At 38.9% G+C, this 26,288-nt stretch overlaps 1 long non-coding RNA gene and 2 other non-coding genes across 3 annotated transcripts in view; 1 reads left to right on the forward strand and 2 right to left on the reverse strand.

The window, feature by feature from the left end:
- LOC115219653 overlaps positions 1–26,288 on the forward strand; it is a 171,191-nt gene that overhangs the window by 121,129 nt on the left and 23,774 nt on the right. Inside the window, exons 3-4 of the long non-coding RNA XR_003882355.2 lie at positions 7,133–7,334; positions 21,102–21,172. This is a non-coding gene — a long non-coding RNA (uncharacterized LOC115219653). The remainder of the gene's footprint in view (positions 1–7,132; positions 7,335–21,101; positions 21,173–26,288) is intronic.
- LOC115220028 lies at positions 16,560–16,678 on the reverse strand. Its single transcript, XR_003882417.1, has one exon. It is a non-coding gene; the product is annotated as a 5S ribosomal RNA (ribosomal RNA).
- LOC115220041 lies at positions 17,469–17,587 on the reverse strand. The gene has a single exon (XR_003882430.1). It is a non-coding gene; the product is annotated as a 5S ribosomal RNA (ribosomal RNA).

Genomic DNA, 26,288 nt, shown 5'->3' on the forward strand with positions numbered 1-26,288 from the left:
CAAGGTGCCACAAGGTGGGACTTGAACCCAGGACCATGTGATTGTTAATCAAGCTTCTTACCACACAACCATGTCTGCATATATGTATAAAAGGGAATAAGCTTTTTTTGATAAACATACTGTTGGGATCTCTTAATTCCTTTACATTTTAGCTACGATAAAAAGGGTTAATGAGTGCATTGATTAAAGCACCTTTGTATTTTGCCTTCTGCATGTTTCAGTCATTGGATAGCTGCCATGCTGGGACACCACCTGGAAGGGGGTTGTTTTGCTGGATAAATTGACCCCAGTATTTTGTTTTACAAGTCTGGTTCTTTATTCTATCATTCTCTCAATTTCTTTAGCCAGACTGCTAAGTTACACGGACATAAACAAACCAATATTAGTTGTCAAGCAGTGATGGTTGTAGTGATGAGGATGGTGAATAAATTCGGACACACAGACACACATATATATACATACATATATATTACATATTCTTTTATTCTTTTACTTGTTTCGCTCATTTGACTGCAGCCATACTGGAGCACCACATTAAGCAGGTTTTAGTCAAACAAATCGAACCCAGGACTTATTCTTTGTTAACACACCAACATTGGTAGTCAAGTGATGGTTGACACACACACATACACACACATATATATATATACATCTACAACAGGCTTCTTTCAGTTTTCATCGCCCAAATCCACTCACAAGGCTTTGGTCAGCCTGAGGCTATAATAGAAGACACATGTTCAAGGTGCCATGCAGTGGGACTGAACATGGAACCATGTGGTTGGGAAGCAATGGATATGTTGTTTGAAATAAAGTTCGATGAATAAAGTCAGAAAACAGCACAGCTCCCATGACTTTCAGAAATATTTTTTCACGCTAAGAGTTGCTGAAGTATGGAACAAACTGCCGGCATCAATTGTTAGTTGTCGGAGCACTGCATCCTTCAAAACTTCCATGCTTCCTGAGATTCGCCAACACTACACCTGATTTTCTCCCTTCCATACACACGCAAGCATGTATCTGACTCATACACTGTTCGCTTTTCAGACATTTGTACATTACTGCATATGCTTTATACGCACTTTTGACAAGTTGTGGTGCACCTAAGCACTGTACACAATAATTTCATTATATTATATATGGCTTGGCTAATGTTTATATTTGTATGTTTGTGATCAAGGAAAGTGAAGGAGCACTCCATCGGTTGCGACGACGAGGGTCCCAACTGATACGATCAACTGAACAGCTTGCTCGTGAAATTAACGTGCAAGTGACTGAGCAATCCACAAACACGTGTACCCCTACCCCTAACATAGTTCTCGGGGAGATTCAGCGTGACACCAAGTGTGACAAGGCTGGCCCTTTGAAATACAGGTACAACTCATTTTTGCCAGCTGAGTGGTCTGGAAGAACGTGAAATAAAGTGTCTTGCTCAAAGACACAACGCGTCGCCGGGAATTGAACTCACGACCTTACAATCGTGAGCCGAATGCCTTAACCACTAAGCCACGCGCCTTCACACCAAGGAAAGTAGACATAAAAAAACAACCAGTTTAAATTTCAGTTCTTCTATTTCTATGTATCTGAATGGACGCTCTCTTTTACATCCTTTTGGGGTCGATAAAATAGGTACCGGTAGGGCATTGGGGGGGTCGATGTAATCGACTTCTCCATCCCTCAAATATGCTGGCCTTGTGCCAAAATAAGACATCCTCCTAGTCATCATGAAGGCAGCGAGCTAGCGGAATCGTTAGCATGTCGGGGAAAGTGTTTAGCGGCATTTCGCCCGTCTTGACGTTCTGAGTTCAAATTCCGCCGAGGTCGACTTTGCCTTTTATCGATTCGGTGTCGATAAAATAAGTACCAGTTGATCACTAAGGTCGACATAATCGACTTACTCCCTCTCCAAAATTTCAGGTTTCGTGTCTTTAGTAGAAAGGGTTATTATTATTATTATTATTAAGGCGGTGAACTGGCCGAATCGTTAGCACACCGGACAAAATGCTTAGTAGCATTTATTCGGACTTTGCGTTCAAATTCTGCTGAGGTCGATTTTTACCTTTCGATACATATATATATTTTTAAACCTTCTGTTTTATAATCTGTCTTCCATCGCATTCTGGTGGATTATACCAAGTTAGGAAGTTTTCCATTTAGAAATTTGCTTAGCTTTACTGCCTTCTTCCAAATGCGCTACCGTTTTATTTGCTTGTATGACAATTCCCTTCGGAAAATTAAACAGGATATCGGAAATGGAGCATCAAATTGAAATAGTTGCCCTTGTGGTGCACCTGAGCACTGTATACAATAATTTCATTATCATTATTATTATAAACTTAAATCCAGTCGATGTTTATTTTTAGCATCTCTATAACAAAATTCTTAAACCTCATTCCCAATAGAACTTTTAAACAATATTTCCTGAATAATAATATTTGGAGAGAAAAAGGAAAAAGAAAACAAAAAATTCATGTGCTCTCTCACAAACCATGCAGATAGTGTAGTTTTGTAGTTTTCCATTTCGAGTCAATAATTTTATTGTTCCACTGTAGTTTTGCGTCCTCCCAATTATGTTGTAAGGGAAATAACTCTAATTATTTACTTAGTTTCTTCATTAAAACTTTCGAACAAGTCGTTCCCGATATTACGGCATTAAATAAAGTAATCATTTTAATTAGATGATCGAAGAAAAATAAATAAATAAGGTTTAAGTTTATACTACAGAATTACTCAATATTTCGATGAGTTGTAGTGCACCTGAGCACTGTACACAATGTTTATTATTATTATTATTATTATTATTATTATTATTATTATTATTATTTCATTACAACATATTTTAAGTAAAATATATATTAACAACATGAAGAGCAAGTATTGTTTATTTAAGAATAAACATCATTTGTTGTTTATTTATAGCTGATATTTATAATTCTTTTAATTCTTTATCTTATCTTCTACTTGTATTTTTTTTTCTTTGTAGTGGTGCCTTTTTGAGAAGTGATCATAGCATTGATTCTTTGACATTGCTTCTGCAGCACGACAATCGTTATAGGAAATCTTGGTATCTCTTCGGTTTGAACGGCAGTTTTTTTCTAGCGGTGTCATATGAAATTGTCACACATAATTATGACCCTAGTATCGATCTTTTGCATTTCAATCTGTTTTAGGGTTAGGGTTAGGGGTGAGGGGAAGGGTATCTTTTTTGCTTCACAAATGTAAATAAACCTAATTTGTTTCTTAAACGAGGGACATATTCATACGGTACAGAATGTTTTTTACCTCAATGGACGTCATTGATCGGTTGAAATTGCAGAAATTGAAGATAAAACAACAACAAATATCTTACAAACTATAGAATTTTCTCAATAAAGCCAAGAGAAAAAGATGTTTTATAAACACATTCTACCAGTATACGAAGTTTAAAAGTGTTTAGTTACGTGGAAATTATTTTTAAAAAACTGCCGTTCAAACCGAAAAGATCCGTTAACGTTTATAATTTGTATGTTTGTGTGCAAAGAAAGTAGAAATACTAAACTACCAATCTATATAGAACAGTTCCCTTACCTCTTGATTTGAAATCTTTCTAGACCAACACTTCTTTTGCATCCTTTCGGAGTTAATAAAATAAGTACCAGTTGAGCACTGGGGTGGCCTTGTGTTTCCAGCAGAAAGGATTATTATTATGGAGATGTACTTGCATAGCAAGTGACCTGATCTGAGATCATGTGCTGGAACGAAAACAATTGTAGCACGGATGGTGTTTATAAGCCATTTAAAAACACACAAATACCGTTAGATTCACTTCAACATTTAAATTTAATTTGCCAAAATATTTTCGTCACTTTGAGACCGCGACCTGTTCACTGACAAAATTCCATGCTGCATGGATTATTATTATTATTATTATTATCATTATTATTATTATTATTATTATTATTATTATTATTATTATTATTATTATTATTAAGGCGTTGAGCTGGCAGAATTGTTAGCGAAATGCGGTTCTGAGTTCAAATTCCGCCGAGGTTGACTTTGCCTTTCAACCTTTCAGGGTCGATTAAATAAGTACCAGTTATGCACTGAGGTCGATATAATCGACTTAATCCGTGTGTCTGTCCTTGTTTGTCCTCTCTGTGTTTAGCCCCTTGTGGGTAGTAAAGAAATAGGTATTTCGTCTGCCATTACGTTCTGGGTTCAAATTTCGCCGAGGTCGACTTTGCTTTTCATCCTTTTGGGGTCGAAGTACCAGTTACGTGCTGGGGCCGATACAATCGACTTAATCCCTTCCCCCAAATTTGAGGCCTTGTGCTGTCAATAGAAAGGACTATTATTATTATTATTATTATTATTATTATTATTATTATTATTATCATTATTATATTATTATTATTATTATTATCATCATTTATTATTATTATTATTATTATCATCATCATCATCATCATCATCATTATTATTATTATTATTATTATTATTATTATTATTATTATTATTATTATTATTATGAAGACAGTGAACTGGCAGAATCATTAACACACCAGGAAAAATGCTTCTGAGTTCAAATTCCAGCAAGTTTGACTTTGCCTTCCATTCTTTCAGCCTCGATAAAATAAGAACCGGTTGAACAGTGGGGTTGATTTAATCGGTTTAGCCCCCACCCCACCCAAAACTGCTAACCTTATGCCAAAATTTGAAATTATTATTGTTGTTGTTGTTATTGGGTGGGGAGTATCAATAACATGCCAGTGGCATGTAAAAAGCACCCACTACACTCTTGGAGTGGTTGGTGTTAAGAAGGGCATCCAGCTGTAGAAACTCTGCCAGATCAGATTGGAGCCTGGTGCAGCAATCTGGCTCACCAGTCCCTAGTCAAACCATCCAACCCATGCCAGCATGGAAAGCAGACGTTAGACGATGATTATCTCTCAATGGATGGAATACTTTTTTTTGTTGATCTTACCTTATTGAGACAGTAAACTATATTTGTGTGTGTGTGTGTGTGGTGTGTGTATTTAACTTTATAAATACAGGGTTAGAAATTATTAAATAATTTAAACCAGTGGTTAACATGCATAATAAAAGTCAGAAGACATAAATATTTTAAAATATGATAGTGTATGAATTATACATGGAGAGAAAACCACCATGTGGATTCCTTACATGCTAGAAAGGGCAGTCATATATATATATATATCGATATTCTTCCCTCTGTCGTAAGGCTTCTTTCTACACACGCCAGCTGAATTCAATTCGTCCCCAGTTGAAAGACGCCTGTTGTTATGTCCTGTTATTATTATTATTATTTTTTTTAATTATTTAAATTTTTATTGTATTTTGTATTTATATTTGTGTAACATCGTCTGTTTTCCGTCCTTGTTTTCGTATACATTCGATGCTTTTTTCCAAGAAATCTAATGCTCTTAGCTTAGTTTTTCCTTGGGGCTGGCCAGATTGGAGCAATCTCAAGATTAATCAGCTGAAATTGCAAAGATGATCCGGTTCTTGACTGAGGATAAAAAGCTTTGAATGACCCATCCTTGTTTTTTTGTATTATCTATCGGAATGTTTTGTTGTCCCTTTTTGTATCACCTAGTTGCCCGGATGTTTTGCGTTCTTGTCCCATTTTGTATTTTATTATATATATATATATATATACACATACACACATATATTTGTTTGAGTTTGTTCCCTGATTTATTCCAGTCTTTCCTTCTAACCCATCACTATTCCCTTCTTTTGTCGTTCTTACAGTTGTGCATGCTCTCTCATACACCAACATCACTATTTTAACCAACCATTCCTTTACTCTGAACATCAATGCCTATGTCAGATCAACAAACCAAAAAGTTTTCTCCCTCATATTCCTGAACATCTGTTGCCACTTTACAATGGAAATCACATCAGTTCTTCCATTTCTTGGCATAAAGCATAAATCCAAACTGAATTTCAATGGTCCTCGTTTTCTTCTTTTCTTTTACTCTAATGCTCGTCTTTCCAGTACCATCATTACATATTCCAGGGGCTCATTTTTGCCTCTTATATGAAGGAGTGAGACTATTCAATACCCAACCACAAGAATATGGCATTCTTTCATCATCAGCCTTCAGAATTCTGCCTTTTTCTAAACATGCCAACTTCCTTGTTGCCATTAACATATCTCCCATAATGCCTGTTGGTTTGTTTAAATGGAATTCTCTACTTGTGACTTGAATTGCTTGTCACACAGATCGTGCATGCGCATGTGTGTGTGTGTGCATGTATGCATGTGCTTGGTCCATGTTGGTGTGAATTGGACAAGATCTTTTGCAGTAGTATTCTGGCACCAGATGTCTTTCTTGTGGCCAACGCTTATATGCTTTCATGTAAGCTACTTTTTCCACTGATCTTACCTAATTGCAAAAGAAGGAAAACACCAAGTTATGTAGGAAATGTTACCACTTGGAAACAGGTAAGGATTGGTGACAGGTGGGGCATCCAGCCATACAAAGTTCTGCCTCTTCATACTCTCATCTTGCTCACGAAAGTATGGAAAGTAGGCATTAGAACAATGACAATGAGAGGTAAAGAACTTCACAGTTGTACACAAGCAGCATCTTCAAAATATCATATGTGTGTGTGTATTTGGGTGAAGGTACATGGCTTAGGTGTTTGAGTGTCGAGCTTGTAATCATGAAGTTCTGAGTTCAATTCCTGGACCAAGCTGTGTATTGTGTTCTTGAGCATGTAAAGCGCACTATATAAAGCACCCGTAAAGCACACTATCCGTGCATGATCGATGCCAGGCCCACCTGACTGGCTCCTGTGCCGGTAGCATGTAAAAAGCACCCATTACAACTCTTGGAGTTGTTGGTATTAGGAAGAGCATCCAGCTGTAGAAACTCTACCTGATCAGATTGGAGCCTGGTGCAGCCACTGACTCTCCAGACCTCAGTTAAACCGTCCAACCCATCCCAGCATGGAAAACGGACATTAAACGATGATGATGATGAATTGTGCTGATTAAACATACATGTGTGTATATATATATATATATATATATATTATATATATATATATATACTCAAGAATATTCTGAAGCAATGAGTTAACTGTATCTTCTTTTTTTTTTGTTTTTCTTTTTTTTTATATCTAGTTTTTAGAGTTGTCAATATACCACCATGGTGAAATCTCCGCTCTCCAGTAGCAAAAAATGCAAGCCTACACTTGGTTTGCTGCTGAAAATGTAACTTAGCAGACTTCTCAAAGACCAGCATGGCATGGAACTGGATTGCTGTACACACTGCTTAAATCAGTGTTGACCAAATATTCTTACACATCATGAGGCTTCCCAAGAGGTAACAGAAGCACCAATTTGTTTCTCTCTCTGTATCTCTCTCCCTGTCCCTTTCTTTCTCTCTTTATTTCTTTCTTACTCTCTATCTGTCTATCTATCTATTTATCTATCTATCTATCTATCCTTTCTTCATATCTCTCTTGTTCTCTTTTTCTCTGTCTTTGTTCCCCCCCCCCTTTTATTTGCTTATATGTACACACATTTGTGAGTGTATATTCATGTGTATATGTATGTGCATGGTGTGTGTGTGTGAGTGCATGCACATTTATTACACGCATTCATATATGTGTGTATGTATATATATGTATAGATATATGTATATATATGTATAGATAAAGGCGGCGAGCTGGCAGAAACGTTAGCACATTGGGCGAAATGCGTAGCCGTATTTCGTCTGCCGTTACGTCCTGAGTTCAAATTCCGCTGAGGTCGACTTTGCCTTTCATCCTTTCGGGGTCGATTAAATAAGTACCAGTTACCCACTGGGGTCGATGTAATCGACTTAATCCGTTTGTCTGTCCTTGTTTGTCCCCTCTGTGTTTAGCCCCTTGTGGGTAGTAAAGAAATAATGTATGTATAGATATTTATTTGTATGTGTGTGTTATATGTGTGTGCGGATGTGCATATATATTATATGCATGCACATATATATTATACACATGCACATTTGTGTATGCATTTATCTGTTTATTTGTATATATGTGTTATGTGTGTGTGTGTGCATATACATATCTACTATGCACATGCACATATGTGTATGTATGTATATTTATTGTGTGTGTGTGTGTGTGTGCATGCATGCATATATAACACATGCATGCACATATATGCATGTGTATATTTATTTGTATATACATGTATGTATATGTATGTGTGTGTTTGTTTCTTCCTTTTCTTTACTTTGTCGTTATTATGTGCATCCTCATGTTTGTACATGTATGTACGTGTATATATGTAAACACACACACATGTATATATTTGTTCCTTTCCCGTTCTTCTCACTTTCTTCTTCATAACTAGTACATGTGTTCCATAAATGTAAACACATCACTATCACCATTTATACCCAGTTCTATTACTCCTGCTTCTGTAGTTATCATTGCTTGCGATATTTTCTCTACCTCATCTCCATCATCCTAGCTGAAAATATGAACTGAAAGTATATATATATCGGAGTCCAGATACATCCCCGACCTAGTGTTCCGCGATTCGAGCGAGGTAGTCGTTGTAGACGTAACTGTCAGATACGAGCAAGGTGCGGCGCTGAGGGGCGCTGCGTGGCAACTTGGGCAAGTGTCTTCTGCTATAGCCCCGGGCCGACCAATGCCTTGTGAGTGGATTTGGCAGACGGAAACTGAAAGAAGCCTGTCATATATATGTGTATATGTTTGTGTGTCTGTGTTTGTCCCCCTAGCATTGCTTGACAACCGATGCTGGTGTGTTTACGTCACCGTCACTTAGCGGTTCGGCAAAAGAGACCGATAGAATAAGTACTGGGCTTACAAAGAATAAGTCCCGGGGTCGATTTGCTCGACTAAAGGCGGTGCTCCAGCATGGCCGCAGTCAAATGACTGAAACAAGTAAAAGAGAGTAAAGAGTATATATATATATATATATATATATATATAGGGAGAATTCACAAAAAAAAAACAAAAGATGAAGACAGGTGGTGTAGAGAACAATATATATATATATATAATATATATATCACAACACTTTGGTTAGCCCAAGGGTGTAGCAGAAGACACTTGCCCAAGGTGCCACACAGTGGGACTGAACCCAGAACTATGTGATTGGTAAGCAAGCTACTTACCACATTACCCCACAGAGCCACTCCTGCGTCTATATATATATATATCATCATCATCATCATCATCATCATCACCATTTAGCGTCCGCTTTCCATGCTAGCATGGGTTGGACGGTTCAACTGGGGTCTGTGAAGCTAGAAGGCTGCATCAGGCCCAGTCTGATCTGGCAGTGTTTCTACGGCTGGATGCCCTTCCTAACGCCAACCACTCATATATATATATGATAGGCTTCTTTCAGTTTCTATCAACCAAATCCACTGACAAGGCTTTAGTTGACCAGAGAATACAGTAGAAGACGTTTGTGCAAAGTTCCACGTAGTGGTACTAAACTTTTTTATGTTTCTCTCCTTCTCTTCTCCCCCTCTCTTCTCCCTGTCCATCTTTCTCTTCCCCCCCCCACTCTCTCTCTCTCTCGCTCTCTCTCTGTTTTATATGGGTAAGCATATCTCTCTTTGTGAGACGAAGAAAGAAAATTATTGATATCACTCATGCTCAATTAATGAATTGTAAGCTCTCTCTCTCTTTCTCTCTCTCTCTCTCTCTCTCTCTCTCTCTCTCTCTTTATCTCTCACTATCCCTGCATGTATAAACATACACACACATACACACAAACACACACATATTTAGAAATAACTATACAAACACAAGGCCTTCTACTATACGAATCTGATGATAAAGTTGGAATTGAAAATGTTCATTCCTGTATCAACATCATCATCATCAGCAGCAGCATTGTCATCATCTTCTAAATTTGATACTTGAACAGTGATTGTCAATTGCTTACATTTAAAATGCATTAAGACTAACAGACACACAAACGGATAAGTAGGTAGGTAGGTAGGTAGTAGGTTGATAAGTAATTGGTAGCCAGCTAGAGAGATAGGTAAACAAATATATAGTCAGAGAGACATACAGACAGACAGACAGATAGAGGGGGAGAGAGAGGGAGGGAGATATGAAGGTAGGTAGGTAGGTAGGTAGGTAGATAGGTAAACAGATAAATAGACCGACAGATATATGAAGCATAAGCAACTGTACCCACTCTCTTTTGTTACAGATATATTTCTGGGCCAACATTTAGATTTCTCAGTCACAATCCTCCTCTCACGGTGCTTCCATGACAACACCAGATTATTACCAAGCATGAGATAGTCAAAGAGTACGACATCTTTCGAATTACAATTAACATTCCGAAGCAGTGGAGCTACCTTTAGCATTTTAACTCATACAGAATGTACTTCTGCCATTTGCGTAAAATGGTTCTCCAATGGTTACGTTCCAGTTGATCCGATCAACCAGAACAGCCTGCTCGTGAAATTAATGTGCAAGTGGCTGAGCACACCACAGACATGCATACTTATTTCTTTACTGCTCACAAGGGGCTAAACACAGAAGGGACAAACAAGGACAGACAAACGGATTAAGTCGATTATATTGACCCCAGTGCGTAACTGGTACTTATTTAATCGACCCCGAAAGGATGAAAAGGCAAAGTCGACCTCGGCGGAATTTGAACTCAGAACATAGCGACGGGCGAAATACCGCTAAGCATTTCGCCCGACGTGCTAAAGTTTCTGCCCGCTCGCCGCCACAAACATGCTTCCCTTTTCAGGGAGAGCTTTCAGGGAGATTCAGTGTGACACAGAATGAGACAAGGCTGGCCCTTTGAATTACAAGTACAACTCATTTTTGCCAGCTGAATGGATTGAAATAAAGTGTCTTGCTCAAGGACACAATTCATCACTGGTTTTCAAACTCACAACTTTACAATCACGAGCCGAATACTCTAACCACGCCTTCACTTCTACCATTTAATAACAGATGATTATATATATACACATATATATATGTATACACATTATATATATATTTATATACACATATATATATATATAAATTAACACAATATATCTGATTAATAATATCTGTTATGATTGTGCAGTGGTGGTGGGCGATAATAATTCATCTGTGGCGGGAATATTTAAAGTTTTGCGGCTGTGAACACTTTCTCTCTATAGATACAGACAGACGTACAGTGAGAGAGGTGGTGGAAGAAAGAGTGACAGAGAGGTGGCGAAGGCAGAGAGGGAATGAGAGTGGAAGGTGTCAAACATCGTTATAGAGAGAATGTGGAGGGAAGGGAAGAGAGAGACCAAGAAAGACAGGGTGATATCTGAAAGGGAGAAACGACAAATGCTTGTCAAAGTCTGGGTTTTGTTGCCCTACTAACCACAGCTTTTGAGATAGGGGTTTCTAACCTAGTCCAGTCGCTTCCTCACCTCTTTGTACATGTCCCTGTAAATTTTGGAGCCAATCCAACCCCATCTACCGGCCCTTAAACCGTTCCCATCCCAAAATGAGATGAACAACTTTTTCGCATTTCAGCTTTATAGATATTGATAATAACGAACTTATTGTATAAAGTATCCAGGTGCACTACAAATCATCAGAAAAAGTAACCAAAACTGCATGAACAGTACATAGAATATGCACAGGAAAAAGTCTTTTTTTCCTGTGGAAAAGTCTTTTAACGGAAAAAAAAAGGAAGAAGAAACAGTGGAGCATCAGGTGTACTGTTGGTGAATTTAAAGAAGTGTGGAAGTTTTGAAGGATGTAGTGTCTTGACAGTTAACAACTGATGCAGGTAGTTTATTCCATGCTTCAGCAATTCTGAGCGTGAACGAATGTTTCCGAAAGTCATGGGTAATGCCATTTAAATTTCGTTTTACAGATTTGTGGAGCATTCACGGTTGGTGTGTCCTCCTAATATTACTTTGACATTGGGGTGTGTTCATAGAAAGGAAAACTATAGTTCAACCATGCATCACATTGTAGACCTGCTTTTAAATATACTCTATAGGAAATGTTAAAGTTCGGGCACCCTTTGCGTTATTTATGAATTATTAAACACCTTTTATGTTGCTTATGAATTGATGCAAATGCTGTGCATGTGTGTGTGTGTGTGTGTTAAAAAGAAGGTGTTTGTAGATGTTAGAAAATGTTAAGTTTGAAAGTTTGAGTACTCATAGTTATGAACTATCAAACCCTTTTAATGTTGCTTGTGAATTGATATAAACAAATCATGTGTGTGTGTGTGTCTGTTAAAAACAAAATACATATATGTATAAAAGTGCACATGTCTGTGTGTGTGTGTGTGTGTGTGTGTGTGTGTAGCAAAACAAAACTGGAGAGTTTGTTTATAAAATAGTTACTTACATCATCTTACATGTTTTTCATTGACAAAGAATTGATTGTCAGTTATATATAATCTAATTGCATTGTCAAATCTTCAGAGATGCATAACCCTCATTTGTAATTTTACTGGATTAATGAGTGCTCAAGAATATACACGAATACTGGTTATTTATATATATTTACATAAGCACACTCACACACACACACACTCGCATAATAAAAAAAGCACCCACTATACTCTTAGAGTGGTTGGCATTAGAAAGGGCATCCAGCTGTAGAAACTTTGCCTGATCAGATTGGAGCCTGGTGCAGCCTTCTGGCTTGCCAGCCCTCAGTCAAACCGTCCAACCCATGCCAGCATGGAAAGCAGCGGTTAAATGACAATGATGATGATGATGATGCTCAAAATACCTGGTTTGAACTTTCCAAACAAATCAACACATGAAATGTCTAAATGTCAAGATAAATTGTTATGAAGATTATAATTTTCAATTAGTTTGATCTCCAGTCATTATCAAGTATCATATTCCAGCAAAGTACACATGCGTAGGAGTGGCTGTGTTGTAAGTAGCTTGCTTACCAACCATATGGTTCTGGGTTCAGTCCCACTGTGTGGCACCTTGGGCAAGTGTCTTCTACTATAGCCTTGGGCCAACCAAAGCCTTGTGAGTGGATTTGGTAGACGGAAACTGAAAGAAACCCGTCGTATATATGTATATATATGTTTGTGTGTTTGTGTTGGTCCTCCCAACATTGCTTAACAAACAATGCTGGTGTGTTTACGTCCTCATAACTTAGCAGTTTGGCAAAAGAGACCGATAGAATAAGTACTAAGCTTACAAAGAATAAGTCCTGAGGTCGATTTGCTCAACTAAAGGTGGTGCTCCAGCATGGCCACAGTCAAATGACTGAAACAAGTAAAGGAGAGTAATCCCTACTTTCTATTTTTTAAATTTCCAGGCATTTTGCAATATGGAGGGTAACCTCTTCATAATGCCCACAAAGGAAACTTGAGGTTTCTTACTCTACAACAAGTAAAACCATACAAGTCCTGAGTCAGCTAAGGAGTGGCCTCTGTGAGGTACCTCAGATTGCTAGAAATAGCAACTCTCATTTTAATAGTTTTAAGGTGACGAGCTGGCAGACTCATTAGCATGCAGAACAAAACACTTGGCAGCATTTTGCCTGTCTTTACAGGCTGAGTTCAAGTTCTGCCATGGTTGACTTTGCCTTTCATCCTTTTGGGGTCGATAAAATAAGTACCAGTTGAGTACTGGGGTCGATGTAATCAGCTTACCCACTCTCCTGAAATTGCTGGTCTGGAAATCAGTAGTTTACTGTTTCCAAAATAGGCAAGAATACATTCAACAATGCTGTTTGGTATGAAATTAAAAAGAAGAAATTAGTCAAAGCCAGAATATCTTTGATCATAAGCCTACATATCTGGGATTAAAACCGATTAAATCCTTTAATCTTTTAGCATTCAGATTTCTGTACTTATTTATTCACTTTGTTGTTTTGAGATTTAGATGATGTGGTTGTTTATTTTTGACATGTAGAAGCACCAGTGCCAGTGACACATAGAAACACCTGTGCCAGTGGGATGTAGAAGCACCTGTGCCAGTGGCATGTAGAGGCACCTGTGCTAATGGGACGTAGAAGCACCTGTGTCAGTAACACGTAGAATCACATGTGCTAGCGGGACGTAGAAGCACTTGTGCCAGTGACACGTAGAAGCACCTGTGCCAGTGGCACGTAGAAGTACCTGTGCCAGTGGAACATAGGATTACCTGTACCAGAGGTACGTAGAAGCACCTGTGCCAGTGGCACATAGAAGCACCTGTGCCAGTGACACAAAAGCACCTGTGCTGGACACACACAAAAACACCTGTGCCAGTGGCATGTAAGAGCACCTGTGCAAATGACACATAAAAGCATCCATGCTAGTGACTCATAAAAGACACCCACTACACTCTTGGAGTGGTTGGCATTACAAAGGGCATCCAGCCATAGAAACCAAACCAAAATCAGACTGGAACCTGGTACAGCTCCCCAGTTTACCAGTTCCAGTCAAACTGTCTAACCCATGCCAGCATGGAAAGCACACAGCAAATGAACATAAAACAGGTATAATATTTTGACTGCATTGGGCCAGTTTGAATACTAAGGAGTTAAAATTAAAGCTGTTTACCCTGTTATTTCTAGCAATCTGAGGTACCACATACAGGCTACTCCTTTGTTCACCCATCCGTTCCATGGTTTGGCTTCTAGTAGAGTGAGAAACCTCAAGCGTCCTTTGTGGACGTCATGAAGAGGTCTCCTCTTTAATATTACTGTGGGTTTATTCCAACAAAACACCCAAAATTTTGACATAAAAAAAAAAATCCCCTTCCATGCTTATATGGAGGGAAAGAAAACTGGTGGGGAGGTTGATAGTAAATAATAAAAACAAACCTGTATAGAAGGTATTTGCTTTTGCTCCTTGATCATCATCATCATTATCATCATCATCATTATCGACATGTTCATAGTGATCACCCTTAACAATAGTTAGTTGAGGGTGGTATTCTTCTTTTTCTTTCTCTTTATTTTTTTTTAATCCTTTTTCCCTTGTTCAGTCCTTCAAAACTATTTTCTTCCCTCTTTCCTCTTTCTAAAATTATATCTTGCATTCAATACCATTTTATTTTATTTACTCTCTCTCTCTCTCCCTCTCTCTCTCTCTCTCTCTCTCTCTCTCTCTCTCTCTCTCTCTCTCTCTCTCTCTCTCTCTCTCTCTCTCTCTCACTCACTCCTCCCACCCACCCCACCATTTCCAAACAGGCTTGCATTGAAAAGGTTTCCCTATTTATTGACTGCTTATATTTTATTCCAGAACGTCTCCTTTCCCTAACTAAAGTGTCTACTTGTTTTTCACTGTATGTCAACAGGATACAGAAGAGACTCAAGTGTTTGGTTTACCCACTTCTATTAATGCTACAACCTACTACTACTACTACTACCCTTGCCCAATTTTTACTTTATCTCCTCTCACTTTCTACATCTCTCTCTCTCTCCCTCTATCTATCTATCTATCTATCTATCTATCTCTCTATTTTCCTCATGTAAACACCATCTATTTCTTTTTTTGTATATTGTTGCTTATTTTACTAGTTCTTTATCCAGATAGATCCCCTTCCTGTAATACGGGTTGTTTCTTTACCGTTTTTTATTCATTTTCTATTCTATTCAAAATTGGAACTGATAACTTCCTCTATTCCTTGCTATGGATTATCAGTGAACACTCTCATTTGAAACTGCTAATGGACATTACCTGTAATTGCATTATTTATTCGATTATAGAACTACCCAACATATACATATTATACTCTGATCCTTCCCCCATTTTTGACAAACTGGAATATATATTGGTATCCTCGAAGGCGGCGAGCTGGCAGAAACGTTAGCACGCCGGGCGAAATGCTTTGCGGTATTTCGCCTGCCGCTACGTTCTGAGTTCAAATTCCGCCGAGGTCGAGTTTGCCTTTCATCCTTTCGGGGTCGATAAATTAAGTACCAGTTACGCACTGGGGTCGATGTAATCGACTTAATACCTATGTCTGTCCTTGTTTGTCCCCTCTATGTTTAGCCCCTTGTGGGTAATAAAGAAATAGGTATCCTCGATTGAGGACATTCCCTCATTTTTACATCTCCCTGGCTTCTTTCTCTCTGATGACGGTGTGCTCAGCTTATGGGGTCCTTATTCAATATTATGATCTACTTGCTTGGCTATTCTTGAAACAGCTGTAAGAGACTCTGTATACTCTTTTACTTGTTTCAGGCATTTTACTGTGGCCATGCTGGAGCACCGCCTTTTAGTTGAACAAATCGAACCCCAGGACTTATTCTTTGTAAGCCTAGTACTTATTCTATCGGTCTCTCTTGCCAAACCACTAAGTGACGGTGACAAAAACACACCAGCATCGGTTGTCAAGTGATGTTGGAGGGACAAACACAAACATATACATACATACGTACATACATACATATATATATATATATACGATGGGTTTCTTTCAGTTTCCGTCTACCAAATCCACTCACAAGGCTTTGGTCAGCCCGAGGCTATAGTAGAAGACACTTGCACAAGATGCCACTCAGTGGGACTGAACCCAGAACCATGTGGTTCATAAGCAAGCTACTTACCACACAGCTACTCCTGTGCCTGTAAAGATAATGAATGCTTACAGCACCTAGGTTTCCCAAGCGGTCACCCACCTAAGTACTAACTAGGCTCGACGTTGCTTAACTTTGGTGATCGGACAAGAACCGGTGCTTTCAATGTGATATGGCCATAAGCATATGTTCAACTGGTACTTATTTTATCCACCTTAAAAGGATGAAAGGCAAAATTGACCTTGGCAGAATTTGAACTCAGAACGTAAAGACAAATGAAATGCTGCTAAGCATGTTGACTGGCACAGTAATGATTCTGCCAGCTTGCTGCCTTACATATAATTCAGGTGTTCTTATCCAGTAAGTTCACTGTCAATCAATTCATCACAGGGAAAATTCACCATCATCAACTCATCATTTTTTTTTATAAAATAGTTTCTAACTATTAGTGGTAAGATACTACAGATATATATTCCCAGTAAACTTTCCTCACGGTGAACTTACCTCACAGTGTCCAAAATTAAGGGAAGAAGCTTGTCAGTTATTCACGGGGCCTCTCCGTGAGTGTCCATATAGAAGGGGCTGTTTGTTATTTAGAAAAGGATCAACATAAATAACTCCATCTTACTATTACAGCGTTTCCTGCTTGGATGGCTGGATGTTTAGTGTAAATCTTTGACGTACCACCTTGGGCAAGTATCTTCTACTACAGCCTCGGGCCGACCAAAGCCTTTTGAGTGGATTTGGTAGACGGAAACTGAAAGAAGCCCATCGTATATATATATATATATATATACGACGGGTTTCTTTCAGTTTCCGTCTACCAAATCCACTCACAAGGCTTTGGTCAGCCCGAGGCTATAGTAGAAGACACTTGCACAAGATGCCACTCAGTGGGACTGAACCCAGAACCATGTGGTTCATAAGCAAGCTACTTACCACACAGCTACTCCTGTGCCTGTAAAGATAATGAATGCTTACAGCACCTAGGTTTCCCAAGCGGTCACCCACCTAAGTACTAACTAGGCTCGACGTTGCTTAACTTTGGTGATCGGACAAGAACCGGTGCTTTCAATGTGATATGGCCATAAGCATATGTTCAACTGGTACTTATTTTATCCACCTTAAAAGGATGAAAGGCAAAATTGACCTTGGCAGAATTTGAACTCAGAACGTAAAGACAAATGAAATGCTGCTAAGCATGTTGACTGGCACAGTAATGATTCTGCCAGCTTGCTGCCTTACATATAATTCAGGTGTTCTTATCCAGTAAGTTCACTGTCAATCAATTCATCACAGGGAAAATTCACCATCATCAACTCATCATTTTTTTTTATAAAATAGTTTCTAACTATTAGTGGTAAGATACTACAGATATATATTCCCAGTAAACTTCCTCACGGTGAACTTAGCTCACAGTGTCCAAAATTAAGGGAAGAAGCTTGTCAGTTATTCACGGGGCCTCTCCGTGAGTGTCCATATAGAAGGGGCTGTTTGTTATTTAGAAAAGGATCAACATAAATAACTCCATCTTACTATTACAGCGTTTCCTGCTTGGATGGCTGGATGTTTAGTGTAAATCTTTGACGTACCACCTTGGGCAAGTATCTTCTACTACAGCCTCGGGCCGACCAAAGCCTTTTGAGTGGATTTGGTAGACGGAAACTGAAAGAAGCCCATCGTATATATATATATATATATGTATGTGTGTGTATATGTTTGCGTGTCTGTGTTTGTCCCTGCAACATCACTTGACAACCGATGCTGGTGTGTTTACGTCCCTGTAACTTAGCGATTCAGCAAAAGAGATTGATAGAATAAGTACTAGGCTTACAAAGAATAAGTCGTGGGGTCGATTTGCTCGACTAAAGGCAGTGCTCCAGCATGGCCGCAGTCAAATGACTGAAACAAGTAAAAGAGTAAGTGACTACCGAAATATTCAATTGCTGTGAAATAGATGGCCTCTCCCACTTCATTGTTGAATAGGTTAACATTAGAAGAAAAACCCAAGCTTTTGACTCATTACTGGATAATAACATGCTTGAAAGAACTGATACTTGTCATGATTTCATGTCACTAATGGTGAGAATTTAGCTTGTTCACTACTAAGCTTTACAAATTTCTGTTATAAAAATAGCATTTTGTTGAAATAGTCACGACCATCCTTTCTATGGTATTGTTTGTTGTGTTGGAGGTTTCTGTTCAGATCAGGATATAGGTGTCATAAGTGCAAGAGTTTGACGCACATCAAATGTTTAAGGAGCTTGCATCACACACCCACTACACAATGGAATTATACACACAGGTATGATTCCATTGTGCAGTGCCTTGAGCAAGTATCTCTTACCATAGGTAACAAATTAGCAGAGTCATTTGATCACTAGACAAAATAGCTACTGGTGCAACTATGATGTTCGCCACTTAGGGGCAGCCCTTGTGTTTACCCTGCTCCCTATTCAGGTGTATACAGCAGGTCTAAAAGTGGTGTCCACATAAAAGTGTCACCCACAGCAGACTGTCCCCATCACTGCAGTCCCTCATAGCCTCCAGTTACACTACTGAAAAATGCAGTGTGGCTCCAGCTTCCTGTATTTTGAGGAAGTCTCTCTGCGATCAACTTTGCCCTTCATCTTTCCAAGATCAACTAATAAAGTACCAATCAAGTACTACAGTGGACTGGCGGAATTGTATGATTATCAGATGAAATGCCTTGTGGTATTCATCCGACTCTGAACATTCTCACTGCAAATCCCATCATATCCATCCTGTTTGCTACACTTAATCCCTCAGCCAGTGTAACACCCTTCTCTGGACTCTGCTAAAGGCAGCCAAGGACAAGACCAGGTTCTTGGCTGCCTTTAGTAGAGTCCATTTGGTTGCAAGCAGGCATTCAGGCCATGTCACTTGTTTGTTTACCTTTTATCTCTTTGCTGCTACTTGTTTCAGCCACTAGACTGTGGCCATGCTGGGGCACTAGCTTAAACTGCTTACATACATATATTTATATATATATATATATATATTGTTGTTGTTTGTTCCTTCTCGAGCCATGCCTGGCACATAGGGCCGCTTTCCCGGTTTCCTTGGCATATAGGTTCCCCACCTGGACAGGATGCCAGTCCGTCGCAGGTGAGCTGCAAGATGCAGGAGGAAAGAGTGAGAGAGAAAGTTGTGGTGAAAGAGTCAGAAGAAGTTCGCCTTTACCTTCTGCCGGAGCCACGTGGGGCTTAGGTGTTTCACTCATAAACACACACATCTGAGATTCGAACCCGCGATCCCTCGACCGCGAGTCCACTACTCTAACCACAAGGCCATGTGCCTCCATCTTTATATATATATATATATATATATATATATATATATATATATATATATATATATATATATACATATATATATATATACACACACACACACACACACATATATATATATATGTTTGTGTGTGTGTATGGCCTTAGGAAAGGCATCCAGCTGTAGAAACTCTGCCAGATCAGATTGGAGCCTGGTGCAGCCATCTGGCTCGCCAGTCCTCAGTCAAACCGTCCAACCCATGCCAGCATGGAAAGTGGACGTTAAACGATGATGATGATGATGATGATATATATATATATATATATATATATATATATATATATATATATACACACACACACACACGCACACATACATATATATATATTATTGTGTCTGGGGAGAGTCATTCTCTTTTAGTGCCTTATTATTTAACACTCACCGGTTCAATTTCCACTCATTTAGTTACTTATTTTTTTCTAAAATTTTCATTGCATCTTGCAGTCTTTTCATTTCATATATATATATATATATATATATATGGCAAGCTTCTTTCAGTTTCCATATACCAAATTCACTCAGTAGGCTTTGGTCAGCCCAAGGCTATAGCAGAAGACACTTACCCAAAGTGTGTGTGTGTGTATATGGTTGCCTAAATATCATGTGATGGTTGTAAATGAGCATCATCATCATCATTATCATCATCATACATGAAAAGTTTCTCATTTGTAATCTTCCATGGAAAATATGTCTGGCCTTGGAGAAATGTCACCTCACTTGGAAACAGGTGAGGGTTGGAGAGAAAAGGAAAGGACATCCAGCTGTGGAAACTCTGCCTCGACAAATTCCGTCTGACCCAGGCAAGCATGGAAAAGTGGATATTGAGTTATTATAGTGGTGATGATGATGATGATGATGATGATGACAACAGTGACGGTGATAATGATAACAACAATGACGATGCTGATAACAACAACAACAATGATGATGATGATGATGATGATGATGATGATGATGATGATGATGATGATGGTGATGACGATGATGATGCTGATGATGGTGGTGGTGGTATTGACAATGGTGCTAATGATGACGATGACAATGATGAAGATGACGATGATGATGGTGATGATGCTGATGACAATGATGCTAATGATGACGATGATGATGACGATGATGATGATGATGATGATGATGATGGTGGTGGTAATGGCAATGATGCTAATGATGACGATGATGACGATGATGATGATGTAAACAGTATTACTTACAGTGTATTTATTTTGTTTGTTTCTTTTCTTTTTTTTTTCTAGATGAGACACAAATGTTGAATATAACAGAAGTTGACCTCAAAAGGAAAAACATTTCACAACCAAATGAATAAGTAAGCTATTACATTGTTTCATATTGTTTTTAACCATTTTTTCCATACTGACTCCTTATAATTACTTGCCTACAATCAATTGACTTAGAAAATAACGAGGAATTCAAGAAAATGACTTTGTGATTACTTCAGCTGGTATTTGGAACATTAAAGTAAAAATTTTGATGGAAAGGTTTAATCTGGATCTCTTTAAATCTTTAGCGTTCAGATTTCTCTGTCAAATGTAATTCTTATTTTATTCATGTAGTTTTTGAATTAATCATGCATTATCTTGGAGCTTCCAGATTTTGATGATGTGATTGTTTGTTATTAGAATAACACTGTAGGGTAGGTGTGAGAGACCAGATCTGGTCTGTTTGAACATAAAACAGGAAGAATATTTGGGCTGGATATGGTTGGGTTAAATGCTAAAGTTTTCACTCTCTTTTACTTGTTTCAGTCATTTGACTGTGGCCATGCTGGAGCACCGCCTTTAGTCGAGCAAATCGACCCCAGGACTCTTTGTAAGCCTAGTACTTATTCTATCAGTCTCTTTTGCCAAACCGCTAGGTTACAGGGACGTAAACACACCAGCATCAGTTGTCAAGCGATGTTGGGGGGACAAACACAGACACACAAACATACACACACAAATATATATATACATATATACAACGCGCTTCTTTCAGTTTTCCTCTACCAAATCCACTCACAAGGCTTTGGTTGGCAGCCCGTGGCTATAGTTGAAGATACTTGCCCAAGGTGCCACGCAGTGGGACTGAACCTGGAACCATGTGGTTCGTAAGCAAGCTACTTACCACACAGCCACTCCTACATCTGTTTGATCAAATGCAATGTTTACTTCGTCACACTGATTTGAATTTACCATGTATTATCTCATAGCTCTGAGATTTTGATGACATTATTATTTATTCTAAGAATGACATTGTAGGGTAGGTATGACAAGTCAGATGTGGTCAGCTTGAACATGGGGCGGGATAGGGCCAATTTAAATAGTAAAGGGTTAAAAAAGAAAGTTTATATTCATAGGACTTGGGTTGGTCACAGGCAGGTTGGTATCAAAAGAGTTAAGCGGTGTTTCACATGGCCAGAAGGCAAAGAAGTGGGTTACTTTGAGCCAATCGTGTTTAAGCAGACAATTAACATTGGCACGAAGATATTTAACTGGAAGTCCAGATGTTACAAATTGATTTTTTCTTTTTGTATGCTAGCTATTCAGTGCATCAGTTTAGACTGCAACCATGCCGTAGTTTGCTATGCAGCAGCTGGTTGATGGAGTAAAGCATTGTAGCTATAGTATACCATTATTATGGTATTAAAAATATTTAAAAGAAAACACAAAGTTGAGGTATAAAAAAAAAAAAAAAGAAAATACAAGCATACAGGGTGTATAAAGTTTACACTCAGGAAAAATTAAAAGTCTTATATTTCGAGAATATTCTCTTTCTGCAGAAACAATAGACAAGGAGAGAAGAAAAAATGCAGAGAAAAAGTACAAGTGTATCTGAAATAGCTGGTCATTCATTGTATGCTAAAATGACTGAAAGAGGAAGAGGGTGCTAGAGATGTGAGTGGCATGATGGTTATCTTGTATAATGGGAGCTTGGGAGTATGTGGCATTTTTGGTACAGCAATTTCGGTGACACCTATTTGACATCGATGATTCAACACTGACTTATTTGACGTTAGATGCTTTAATGTCCCTTTAGTTCTCTCCCAAGCCCCCTCATTCTCTGTCTCTGTCTATTTCTCTCTCTCTCTCTCTCTCTCTTTGTGTGACCATCTAGTTATGCTTGTAGGCATGTGTAATGTCTCTTACTTTCTATATATACATGTGTGTGTGTGCGCGCATATATTTCTGTATGCATGTGTGTGTGTATGTGTTCATTTATTTCTGTGTGTGTGTGTGTGTGTGCACACGCGCATATATTTCTGTATGCATGTGTGTGTATGTGTTCATTTATTTCTGTGTGTGTGTGTGTGTGTGTGTGTGTGCATGCATATATTTCTGTATGCATGTGTGTGTGTATGTGTTCATTTATTTCTGTGTGTGTGTGTGTGTGTGCATATATTTCTGTATGCATGTGTGCGCACATATATTTCTGCAGCCTGGTGCAGCCTCCTGGCTTGCCAGTCCTCAGTCAAGCTGTCCAACCCATGCAATCATGGAAAGCAGATGTTAAACGATGATGATGATGATGATGATGATGTGTGTGTGTGTGTGCATATATTTCTGCAGCCTGGTGCAGCCTCCTGGCTTGCTAGTCCTCAGTCCAACCTATGCCAGCATGGAAAGCAGATGTTAAACAATGATTATGATAATGATGATGATGATGATGATGATGATGATGATGTGTGTGTGTGTGTTTGCCATCAATGCCCAAAAGCACTGTCACCAAAATAGGCCAAATGTCCAGTCAGCCCTGCAACATTGTCAGCATCCAAACAGCCACACCCTATCATTGCATTCTCTAGTAGATTTAAGTAGTTATTCAATTCAACCATTCAACAACATTGATTGGACCCCGAAGACTGTATCCAAATTGCTCTGGCATCAAAATACCTCAGTTTTGATGTATCTGTTACAAAAATGAAAGATCATTTCTTCAAAACCTGAAGTGAAAATATTTCTAGAAAAATCATTTTGTAGCATAATGAGGATATTAATTTATTTTATCTCGTTTGTTTTATGCTTGTTATATTTATAATTGTAATTCTTCATATAAACAGAGGAGTGTTTATAAGTGCAGCAGTGGCTGTGTGGTAAGTAGCTTGCTGACCAACCACATGGTTCTGAGTTCAGTCCCACAGTGTGGCACCTTGGGCAAGTGTCTTCTACTATAGCCTCGGGCCAACCAAAGCCTTGTGAGTGGATTTGTTAGACGGAAACTGAAAGAAGCCCATCATATATGTGTGTATATATATAAATATATATGTCTGTGCCGGTGGCACGTAAAAAGCACCTGCTACACTCGCAGAGTGGTTGGCGTTAGGAAGGGCAACCAGCTGTAAAAACACTGCCAGATCAGACTGGAGCCTGGTGTAGACCCTGGCTTCCCAGACCCCGGTCGAACCGTCCAAACTGTGCTAGCGCGAAAAACGGACATTAAACGATGATGATGATGTATGTGTGTGTATATGTTTGTGTGTCTGTGTTTGTCCCCCCCACATCACTTGACAATCGATGCTGGGTGTTTATGTCCCCGTAACAGCAGTTCGGCAAAAGATACCGATAGAATAAGTACTAGGTTTACAAAGAACAAGTCCTGATGTCGATTTGCTCAACCAAAGGCGGTGCTCCAGCATGGCCACAGTCAAATGACTAATACAAGTAAAAGAGTAAATGAGATTCAAGAAACCTTTTCAATTCAAAGAATCTATGATTTTCTTCGTTTCGAACCAAGGGGGTAACATCCACATAAATGAATATATTTTGGGGTAACTGGTTAAAAAAAGTTGCCCGACCCCTGCTCTAGAGGTAGATGCATTCAAGTCAAGCCCCATTCCTTTTAAGCTGTTAAGCAGTGAGTTTGTTTGTATATCTTTTATCTTTTGTCTTTTACTTGTTTCAATCATTAGACTGTGGCCATGCTGGGGCACTGCCTTTGAGAATTTTAGTCAAATGGATCCACCCCAAAACTTATTTTTATTCTTTTTTAAAGCCTGACACTTATTCGATCAGTCCCTTTTGCTGAGCCACTAAGTTATGGGGACATAAACACATCAATATCAGTTGTCAGGTTGTGGGCAGGTGGGTGTGGCAAACACAAACACACACATATATATATGTGTGTATGTGTGTGTGAGGTGGGGTGCTGAAAAGTTCCTGGCTTTGGGTAAAGCAAAATACCAGAGGATCGGTTAATTATGATTTTTACTCACTCCCAAACAGTTGAAGGAATCCGGTGTAGAGGTAGACTCGGGAAGACATGAGATGAGGTAGTGAAGCATGACCTTTGAACGTTGGGCCTCCCAGAGGCAATGACGAAGGACCGAGATCTCTGGCACGTAAAAAGCACCCACTACACTCACGGAGTGGTTGGCATTAGGAAGGGCATCCAGCCGTAGAAACACTGCCAGATCAGACTGGGGCTTGGTGCAGCCTCCTGGATTCCAAGACCCCAGTCGAACCGTCCAACCCATGCTAGCATGGAAAATGGACGTTAAACAATGATGATGATGATGATGATATTCTCCTCTCAGATTCACATACTTATTGCAATGGTCCTTCAATTTTCCTAAGCTCTGTAAAAGAACCCGGAAGGTTGGGCCTCCAACCAGACCTTTTGCAATACCCTTAAAGCTAGGAACTTTTCAGCACCCTCTTATATATGTGTGTGTGTGTGTGTGTGTATATATATATAAAGACTTGTTTTATTTATATTTCCTGAGCGCCATACTAATACAATTGTTTGTTTGTATTCCACCTGCCTTCGTCTGTTGTTTATTTCCGTAAACCTGCCTTCGTCTTTTGTCTATTTTCATAAAGCTTCCCGTTATATATATATATATATATATATATATATATATATACATACATACACACACACACTAACACACACACACATATATATATATATATATATATATATACACACAATAGGCTTCTTTCAGTTTCTTATTTCGTTATTGCCCACAAAGGACTAAACATAGAGGAGACAAACAAGGACAGACAAAAGGATTAAGTTGATTACATTGACCCCAGCACGTAACTAGTACTTAATTTATCGGCCCCGAAAGGATGAAAGGCAAAGTTGACCTCAGCGAAATTTGAACTCAGAACATAATGGCAGATGAAATACCACTAAGCATTTCACCTGGCATGCTAACGTTTCTGCCAGCTCACCGCCTTAGGCTTCTTTCAGTTTCTATCTACCAAATCCACTCGCAAGTCTTTGGTCAGCTCAAAGCCATAGCAGAAGACTCTTGCCCAAGGTGCCATACAGTGGGACTGAACCTGGAACCGTGTGGTTGGGAAGCAAACTTAGCCACATGTGCACACAATTTTTACAACTAGCATAGGAAAAAAGACAAGTGCACACAAGGTTTCAAAGATGAAATCAGATTCTTTTAATTGAAGCACTTGGGTGGTAGTTACCAGCTCCAGTTTTGATTC

This window comes from Octopus sinensis, linkage group LG15, assembly GCF_006345805.1.
Source record: "Octopus sinensis linkage group LG15, ASM634580v1, whole genome shotgun sequence".
NCBI classification, from domain to species: Eukaryota; Metazoa; Mollusca; class Cephalopoda; order Octopoda; family Octopodidae; genus Octopus; species Octopus sinensis.